An 11,172-nucleotide genomic window follows, 5' to 3' on the forward strand; every position below is an offset into this window, starting at 1 on the left:
ACATGCAGATTGTTATGTAAATCATATATGCCAATAAGAAAAACAAACTAGAGCAACTAAATCAAAACTGTTAAGTACCTACCTAGTTACATATGACACTGCTTGGTGACCTGTTCACTTCATTACACAGAAATCTGAATATTGATGCTTAGTGATGGGTAAAATAAATTGACAGAGGAAAAATGTGTAAATCTTGACTCAGTGTCCTTATATCCAGAGAAGCAACATTCACATGAATGAAAATGGAACCAGCATAGGTGGAGAATAGCAATTCTCTGCGTTCAGCTATTACTTGTAATATGGTCACTCAATCATAATCTAATCTGGGAGAAAACAAACAAACAATCAACCTAGATGGTTCTCCTCTCTATTTAATTTTGTATTTAGAATTTCCTTGGAAAGCCCATTCATATCTGGTTGTGGGTTCTCTCAGTGTATAGCACTGAGACTGAAGAAATATGCAGCCCCTTTTTAGTTTCACACACAGCTTTTATTTTAAAACAGCATATAGATCCAGAAACTGGGAAACTCCCTACATGGTTAGCAGTGAGAAGTTACTTCCAAATGTAATTCCTCACACTTCAGTGCAGGCCCTCTGCCATGATTCTCTGTCTTAATTAAAGATAATTGAAGATCTAAATTAGATACCTAAGAACATGGAACGTGAAAGTACTTGTACATGTTCAGTTAGGCATTTGCTGTTAATAATGATAGATGATTTGAAATGAGAAAGGAAAAATGATAGCACATGCATTTATATTAATATGCAAGTTTACAGGTAACAAAAAGTGCAAATAGTAGATATAGTAAGGCTGGAAGAGCGTGGAGGAAAAAGTCTTGGCCAGTTCTAAGTGTCTCAGTTTTTTACATTTTATGTATAGAGAAGGTGTAACAAATAGTTTCCTTTGTCCCTGGGTAAGAGTATTGTGTAGCAGAAGTGAAAAGTGTATGTTTTAGGAAAAAAGCTGGGCACCAATTTCTGCTTTTCAAGGTAAATCACATTTCCTTCTTGTGTATTATGAATTGTCTCCGTAAAGTCACTTGGTGTTTCAGAGTGGATCACCATTAGGTATCTGTTTTCTAAGTTGGTTCACAAAGGTTATATACCTCCTACTGGGAGATTTTTTCTTTTCTAATTTTCACTTATTTGACTTTAATGACAGAATTTTGCTGTTTCTTATGTTGTCCAGTTAGCATACTTCATAGCATTTCCAGTCTTGATTTTTAACTTTTTTAAAAGCTACTCTTTCTGTTGGCAGATCAGAACCAAAGGAGGGCCTTAAGTGCTTGCAACAGAACTTGGTGGACATTTAGAAAAGAAAATGTTCAGAATGTTTTCTAGGACAAGGCACAAAATTTATCTTCAAAGAATATGAAAAAAAATGTCATTTCCTTATATGGGTCTGGATACAAGCAGAGGTAGTATAAACTAAGCATTTACGTAAGTGGAGATTCTTAAAAATTGAGCTATTTGTCTGTCTTTAAATATGCCTTTCTTTGACCAAAAAAAAAAAAAAAAAGTAAAAACTTACTTTCAATTTCACTGTAGCTCTGCAGAACACACATTTGCTTACTTCATTAAATAACTGATGCATGCAGGCCACCAGGGCATCATCAGAAACTTTTTATATGGTGAATGTACCATTTTCAGCTATGTGTAAGTACTGTTAAAATCATGTGTTTTCTTCAGGCTTCTATAAGAGTCTTTATAATGAAGCTGTACTCATCTTTCACCTTAATATATTTTTGAAGAACTCCAAGGCTGGCACAACTATTAACTGTAACTTAGAGGGTCTTTGCCTTGGCAGCAGAAGACTAGCTCTTAGAGGTGGATCAGTGAAGGTTTAATCTGAAGCACAGAAAGCAAATAGAACCACATGGGTGTAATGCATGTTTAATTTAGGATGGTTGATAGGAAAATCTATTAAAAAGTGGATTTCCCAATTTTTATATAAAAAGCTATTTTATGTTAAAAACTGTTTGGTCTCCAAATAACAGCATGGTGACCAACCTTGCCTACTTTATGTATCTAGAAGAATGAAACAGAGCTAGGTATTAGCTCAGATAAGGACAACAAGATTTACTAACTTATTCATATGATCGTCCTCCAAACTAACATTTGATGAAATAAAGGTGAAAGTTATCTGAAAAACACTTTGTAAAAAAAAAAATCGAATTTGAAGTAATGATGGACATTTCAATAAAACAAAAATTAGTAGCATCACTGCAATCAAGAGGTGAAAAATACTGTATTACTTGTGTCTTGATAAAATACTATTTCTAATGGGAGAAAAAAAATACTAAGAATATCTGCATTATTTAAAGACAGTTCATTTGCCATGAAATGTGAGTTCATGCTAGGAGCTAGGAGAGACCTGATGTTTTATGCTCAGTAGAAAATGTTATAGAAAAATCACCAGCACTTGTGATTGAGAATTGTGAATGAGCACAGGTTCTGTGTCACACATGGATACAGAAGCATGTGAACTGGGATCCACATAAGCTGAGGACTCTTATGTTTTGTTAAAATTGCTTTCCCATAACTCTTGTATTATTCATGCTTCCCAATATAAGCCATTTTTCTCTGTAAGATCAAGAAGTGAAGCCTAGTACCTGCATTTGAAAATAAAAGAAAAATAAATACTAGTATTTTGTTTGCCCGGACACAAAATACAGAGATATCTGCCAATGGCAGAAAACACCTGTTTCCAAGACAGCAATTTTCAGATTTCTATTTTCTTAGCATTCTTTAAGGACTTCTTTAAAGTTGTAGATCCTTAAAATTAGGATCTCATCCAAGGGCCATTTTTTGCATTGTGAAAATCAAGCATCAAGAAAGATTACATACAAAAAGTAACTTTTCTTCTGAATCATAGTCAACAGTTATTTTCTAGAGAGTGTAGTTATTGTATATGTCACTTTATGTCTGAAAGTTAAAGCTCTATTCATGTCCTGTGCTTCATAAAATATGTTTTACCTCTTAAGCAGAAAACAATATACTGAGTCTTCTCAGCCGTGGCAACAGCTGGTAAGAAAGGCTTATGTATGTAAGCAGCTTGTCAAAGTGAAAGACTTAAAAAAATAAAAAGTGTTTCTAAGTCTAAGCCAAACTGTAAGGCCGATGATGTCTGCAGCCTTCTATTTCAGAAACGGCTTGAAAAAATTTGTGCTGTTTGTGCTCTTTCAACAATATATATCTGAAAATTAGTTAAGAACGTGGTCTGTTCCTTCAGTAAGGTTCTTTAAATTTGCCATTTTACTGTGATATGTGCAGTCCCAACAGTATGTGGGAAGTATGAGCAGGAATGCAGTGTTTGCATGTTCTGAAGCAGTATTTTAAAACTGCTTACAGGAAGAGGTTCCAGAGATGTTCAGAAAAGCTAGTAAAGTATGAACACAAATTTATCATCATAAAATGTGATGACATGGTTCTTTGTGTATTCTTAATCATGTATCAGAGTTGTCATGTCAAGATGGCTATTTCTTGCAACAGACAAGAACTATCCTTGGCATCCTTCTCTTCCTCTTCTGCCAGTGAAGCACAAAGAGGGCATTCCATAATTTATTGGATTCCTGCTTCTTCAGCAAATCAGAAATAAAATGGACAGTCTTTGCAGTAACCACTGCATAACAGCATGAAGGAATAATACAGTTTATTTAGAATAAAGCATTTCAAGTTTTCTTTGTAGCCTGGATATCACTGCAGCATCTAGGTCCTCTGTCACTGTATGACCACTGCATGAGGTGGGAATAGGATAGAATCTAGGAGGAAGTGTCCCTTCTTATCAGGGTCTGCTTTAACCTTGGGATGAGGTTTTTAGTCAGTCTTCTAATGCAACCAATAGACCTTAAAACTATAAAGTGTGCAATAGGAGTTTGACCCAACAGAAATCCACATGCGTATGTCTGCACTGTAATCAAGGCACATCATAAGAACAGAATTCAACGTAAGAGAATGTCAAAGAAAAATTTTTCACATATTTTTTTTCCCTATATGAATCAGATTATGCTGGACTGAAAGTATTTTTTTAAGAATTGGTTTTATTAAATACATTAAGCCAATGTATTAAAATTGTATTGGCTTAATGTATAATACATTGGCTTAATGTATTAAATACATTAAGCCAATGTATTAAAATTATTTAATCTTAACATAAATGGACAACCAAGACAAATAATTGTACCACCATACTTCCAACAGTTCCCTGTGTTCTGGTTTTTCAAAATTCAATGTGAAATGTTCTGACCATGATTTTTCAGAGGTGCTGAGAGCCTGCTACCTCTGCTAAGATCATTTACTACTGCATGTAGTCATGAAAGTTGTCTTACATTAGGTACATACGAACAAAAGTAACCTACATCTAACTTACAGCAAGGTCTGAGTGCCACAGATGTTACATAAAAATAAAGACAAAATCACAGAAGTGTGTCATAAAATGAAGCTTTCTAACCTTTTAAGCTATCTTTACCAAAACAAGACACAAAATGGCCACAGTGAACAAGGTGAAGGGAAAGAAGATTTTCTTAATGAAAAGGAGAATAAAGTTTTAATTAAGAGGTGGTATATATTCCTTATAGTAATTTCTGGGATAATTAATTATTAATTAAGTACTGTTTAAAGTTTTATTCAAATGAATGTCGTGTTCATGAAACAACTTTTCTCTGAGATCGGATTTTTCATCTCTTTGGTCGCTTTTAGTGTATTTTCTAAGACTCATACATCTTGCTAGATGTATGTTGTGGTCCAGCAGGCTAGTCAGATACAATACAGCTAGGAGAAAAAAATGCATTTATGAAATGGTCAGTGGCACCAAGTGAACTACCTTTCCATTACCAGTGTAAGATGTAAACAGCTGTTACACTGTTATTAATGTAAAGCTAGCAACAAAGATAATAGAATCCTCAGCAAGTTTGCTAATTGCAGTGTTGCAGTTGAAACAAGAGAAGGAAGGAATGCAATCCAAATGGTTTTAAAATAGGCCAACATGAACTTAAGGAGGTTCAAGACGGCCAAGTGCAAGGTGTTGCACGGCAATCACAGATATGAGTGCAGACTGAGGGAAGATCTCCTTGAGAGCAGACTTGCAGAGGAGGACTTGGAGGTCCTTGTGGAGGAAAAGTTTGATGCAAGCCAGCAGTATGCTTTTGAAGCCCATAGGCCAACAGTATCCTGGGCTGCATCAAAAGAGGAGTGGCCAGCAGGTTAAGGGAGGTGATTTTCACCTGCTGCTTTGCCCTTATGAGGCCCTATGTGGAGTATTGCATCCAGGTCTGGGGCATCCAGTAGAATGAAGATGTGAAGCTGCTGGAGCTGGTCCAGAGGAGGGCAATGAAGATGATCAGAGGGCTGGAGCACTTCTATCAAGAAATGCTGAGGGAGCTGTGCTTGTTCAGCTTGGAGAAGAGAAGGAGACCTCATTGCAGCCTTCCAGTACCTAGAGGGAGTTAATGAATGGGAGGCAGATCAACATTTTAGATGGGATGATAGTGACAGGACAAGGTGGAATGATTTTACACTAAAATAGGAGAGATTTAGGTTAGAAGTTAGGAAGAAATTATTTATTCAGGGCGTGATGGGGCACTTCTACATGCCACCCAGTGAAGCTGTGGAAGCTTCATCCCTGGTAGCATTCAAGGCCAGCTAGGATGGGGTTCTGTGCAGCCTGATCTTGGGGGTGGCAACCATGCCCATGGCAGGAAATTGAAAATGGATGATTTTTAAGGTTCTTTCCATCCCAATCAGTCCTGAGATCCTATAAGTTTAATTAAGACAGAGCATTTTATTCAAAAAAGGAAGAGGTGAAGAGGTGCTGCAAGCTTGCAGAAATAATTGTGAAAGTCCCAGTACATAGCAAGGCAGTTACTTTTGTAATTACAGAATTATGAAAACTATAAACATTCTTTTCCTGAAAATTTCCCATAGAATCACAGACTCGTAGAATGGCCTGGGTTGAAAAGGACCTCAAAGATCATCTAGTTTCAAACCCCCAACCATGGATCAAGTCACCAACCACTAAACCAGGCTGACCAGAGCCATATCCAGCCTTGCCTTGAATGCCTCCACGGATGGGGCAACCTGTTCCAGTACGTCACCACTCTCTGAGTGAAAAACTTTCTCCTAACATCTGACCTGAATCTCCTGTCTTATTATAAAACCATTCTCCCTTGTCCTGTCACTATCAACCCATGTAAATAGTGTATTAGGGTGTAATTGGGTGGCTTAAAATGCTTGCCACCATCATGCTTTTAGGATATTCCATTCTTAAGACTCCACCTTCTCTCATAGCATGTGTAAGCAGGAAAGCAGTAGAGCAAAGGTATCCCAATGCCATCATGTTACCCAGCTCACTTTTTGAAAAAATGAGGAGTGAAGTTATCTTTTTATGACTGAGAATACTGGCAAATGTAACACTTCTATGGAGTAACATGCCTCTGTGCTTACCTGAAAGACAGTTCATACCATTATACTTCATAAAAGGTGGAGGAGGAGTGTTTTGTAGACTCTTTCCATTCTGCCCACTTTCTGATGGGCAGAGGAAAATTGAGTATGTACAGATCTTACCTACACAAAGAGCCAGGATTGTAGCTGGAATGTGCAGCTAGACCTGAGTAGGTGGAAATCCATTGCTGTCATATGACCAAGGAATAGATATATCATTGTCTTCTGTTCTGTCTTCTGGGTTAGACTATTTAAAAGTTTGTACACCACTTCTTGTTAAATTTGTAAAATATTTGAATATGTACCCTGTATTAGCAACTGCCACCCATCTAAAAGCCTAATCTAAAACCCATTGGAATCAATGGAAAGTTCACACTGGCTTAAAAAAAATTGAGTTGGGACAGGGTGTTAAAAATAAAAGCTTTCTCTTTCAATAAAAATAAAATCTTGGCAATATCATGAAGTTGGGATCTCTGAGGTTGTTTTTAGTCAGAATATTCCATCTTTGTAATAAGAAAGGGGTTATTCTTCCTGAGATTAGCTTATTAGTATCTAATTGGAAGGCAGACATAAACTTATTTCAGTCAGCACTTCATTAAACATAGAAGCATTTCCATGTGTGGGATGCAGAACAGATTAGACACGTTTAAGTACTTGGAGGCTGCCTTCAGCAGAGAGCTATTCACTCCAGACTCACCATTGTTCCTTTTTTCCATATCTGAAGGGCAAAAGCAGAAAACTATTTCATATTACAGTCAGATGCTGCTTAAATTTGTTCACCCGCCCACAACATAAATCGATTTACAATTGCAATAAATGTAGCCATTCAGGCTAAAATTTGGTGTGCTGAATGCCTGCCTCAGGCTTTGGCTAAGTTTAAACTAGAGTGGCCTAGTCCTTTCTGAGATTGCCCTTGCAGGAAATGCATTGTCTTGGAAAAAAAAATTACTAGCTAGCATTATGTGTCATCTTCATCTTCAGTCTACAGAAAATTACACTTTCTCAGTGGCAGCACTGAAATGCCAAGTTCTAACTTTTCACTTTCTGCGAGAAGTCCTGTAAACTGGATAAGTTGCAGTAATTCCGTCTTGGAGGGCTGACAGCTTTCATGTGGTCTGTATGAAAAGATGATACCCACCTCTGTATAAAGATTTATGCTCTGTATAAAGTGGTGTCACATGGTAATACTGTCACATACTCGTAGCAGGAGTTAAATCTTTGCTATTATTTGTGATTTTTTTTCTCTTATTTGTTTAAAACTGCTTTTAAAGCTACATTTGTATATTGTGAATTCAACAAACAAAACAAAATGCTATCATCAAACATTGCTGGTTTGTTGTTTTTTTTTTTTTTCCCCATCGATGGAGCAATAAGCTGTTCTAAATTAACAACTTGTTCATACATCTGCACAAAATTCTTCAAAGTAACATAACATTGTATGAATCTCACAGGGAAAGTTATCCACACCTTAAAGATAAATGAGGAAAAAATCAGAGTCTTTATGCTATTCAACCACACTTCATGAAAGGTTTTTGTTTTTGTTTTTAAGAAATAAGGTGCAAGATCAATTAATTTATTGCAATGCTGAGCTTGTCCTTCATAAAAGAATTGCAAAATTTCTCAGGGAATGGGTAGGTGACTTTATTCTGTCCTTTACTCTGCTTCTATAAGAAAACCTTGTGTACCAGAATCATACATAGCAGGGTTCGCATGAGGTCAAACAGAAAGAAATAAATGCCATATAATCTCAGCAACTGCAAGACTTCTAGTGCAGGGGATACCTGGAGTGGATATTTTTCATCCTTGCCAAGAAAAATACCAAAAGATATTTTAAAATCTGCCATTTTTCATTCTATTGAGTGGTAGAAGTACAGGAAAGAACTTCCTGTAAAATTAAACTTTCACCTCTGATCTACATATTTGTGTGTGTTTTTTTTTTTTTTTTTTTTTTTTTTTTTTGTCCTAATGACAAACAACACAAGTGAAGTAATAAGCATTTACTGATGCTTTTTTTTTTTCCTCTGTAAATGGTTTCCTACCATGCTCAGATTCAATTCCTCAGTTATGCCTGAACATGCTGGGTAAAATTTCTATTATGCTGTGTTGCTACCAAATTATTTTGTTTTACTTACTCACTCAGAGGTTTCCAAAAGCTTCCAGAGAAAGCAATACTTTTTACTTGTCAAACAGAAGACACAACAGCTTTAGGAAAAAAAAAAAAACAACAACAAAAAACAAAAGAACCTATATTTGAATTTTATATTAAGGCAGGGAGCTAGAACTGAATTATTCTGGGGCAATTCTCACAACATAATATTTTTGTTTATTCAGCTCTCTGACAAAGTGGAAGATCTCTGCTGTATCTTCTAGCGAATTTACACTTATAGGTGTTTTGAATATGTTTCAAAATAAACACAGTAAAATCTTTGTCCAGTAGGATGGTTACACTGCTAATGGCTTTATTAAAGCCAGGATTTCACTTTATTCTATCCTGAAAGAAAAACTTATCTCATTTTTTCTCATTTTAATGAGAATTCTGACAATTTTACTGCCTCTATTTTCATACTAAATTAAATGTATTTTTTCATAAACTTTGTTACCAGGAAGAGAGAATGCAGCTCCAATCCCCCACATTTGAAAGTAACCAAGTATTTCAACTGCTTTAGTCTGTGTATCCAAAAGGGTCTTCTTTTTAGAAGGTTCCAGTTCCTCTCCTTGAGAAATCTGTGCTCTTTGTGGATCAGGTAACAGAAAATTATTGACAGATGCAATAATTGCAAGGAAAATAAAGTTATTAAGTCCAGTGGTGCATGGTACCATCAGAAAAAGTTATATTTAAACTGCATCAGAGAAAAGAAGCAATGAAAATAAGCAAATTATATACTAAAGTATGAACTAGAAATCCAGTAGTTAGAGGATTTTTAGATTATTCTGGAAAAATATTGAAAAATACATTCTCGTGCACTGGTGTTATACATGCAGTTCAAGTGGATCTTTTCAACTGTAGTGTCTGTGATTCATTGTCTGAAATCAAGCAGGAAAAAAACCTCAGATGGAAAAAATGTGTAGTCAAAGGAATTTGCTTAAGAATTCCAAAAGTAATTCTGACTTTTTTTTACTTCTGTAATCTAGCTAACAGGTTTGAAAAGCCTCTTTGGTTTGTGACTTTTCACATTATAAATGTGAAGAAACACCTCTTAGATCTCAAATGTGTGACCATTTTTTTTGTTTGTCTGCATTTTTTATTTAAATCGAGTACCTATTTCTATATGAATGCAAATTTTAGTCCAGTGAGATACCATACTTTCATAAGAGAATTGGGTCTTCTTAGTAATGTAATACTCAGTGTTATGCAATAAAATAATAGTAGTAATAAACTGACATCTCAAAAAGGAATTGATGAGGTCAGAAAGTCTTCAGTAAGGTAGGAATCTGATATAGGTCAAGGTAGCAACACTAAAAGATATTGAAAATAATTTATAAGTTAAACAATCCCTTCATTATAAACATGTAGTTCTTAAATAGAGCAGTATTTCAGGAAGCACTTGTGGAGCAGAAGTAGTTAAACCACTGCCTGACATTTTCATGCGCTATTAGGGAACAGTAAGCTTTTGCCAGTGGCTGAAGACATACCCAGTGTGAATCACCAATGCTGTGTCAGCTTTTTTATGTGTTAGAAAAGAAAACATCAACCAACTGTAAAAAACTTCATTCTGAAAGCTATTTGTAACTGTGGTGATAAGCTGTTTAAATAAAAGATTTGATGAAATGGAAGGGAAAGAGGAACAAAAATAAAGTATGTCTGAAACATTAACATCTACAGTTAAAGCCAAATTGGAAATCACAACACAACTCTCTTACTCCTTCTTAATAAGGGGTGGGAAAACGGCTACCTCACGAATGGACTCATGACATCTGCAGCTGTAGTGTTGTCAGTGGCCAGTCCACATGTAGCTGTTCAGATTTATGTTAGTGAAAGAAAGAGCACATGGTTTGCAAAGCTGCAGATAAGTACATGACTTCCTTGATGTTTATCTAAACATTGATTCTTTGATAGTACTCATAGGACATTAATCTTATCCGCATTATTCCCAAGTATATTGCAAATACTGGCTGATTTTTATGTAATGACTTTTAAAGAAGAGGATGTTTGTTAAGGAGGTAAGTAAGTGAGACTAAGACAGATTACAGAACTACACAAAGATACAGCTACCTGAGTTTCACGAGACTGATCTATTTATCCCCTTTCCCAGGAAAATAACAACCTAGCAGATCCTTGTGTAAGCTTCTCTTAAAAATTTCCAGCAGTGGAGACTTTGTACACTTTGAAAATGGTCTGGTCAAGTGCTTCTTAACTTTTCCTGTGTTTTTCTGAACATGCAGTACAAATTTGTGTTGTTATTTAAGCTTCTTAATTCTCATCCCTCCTGAATAGACAGTAAATAAATATCTTATTCTGTGTAACTGCATTTTCTGTGCTTGAAGATTCTTGTTCCACTCTCAAATCCTTTCTTATTTTAAGTTAATCAACCTCATTTTTTCCTATCTTTTGGTCCTCAATTTGATAACCATCTTTTCATGGCCCTAAAGTGAATTCTTTGCAATTCTTTGAATTTTGTTTAACAGTGTTCTTGAAGGTGGCACACAGAAGAATGATAGAATCGTAGAATCCTTAGAGTTGGAAGGGGCCCTTAAAAGTCATCTGGTCCAATTCCCCTGCAGTGAACAGGGAC

Source organism: Cyrtonyx montezumae, unplaced genomic scaffold (genome assembly GCF_038088225.1).
Source record: "Cyrtonyx montezumae isolate F1298 unplaced genomic scaffold, pur_monq_1.0 scaffold_29, whole genome shotgun sequence".
In the NCBI taxonomy this organism is placed as follows: Eukaryota; Metazoa; Chordata; class Aves; order Galliformes; family Odontophoridae; genus Cyrtonyx; species Cyrtonyx montezumae.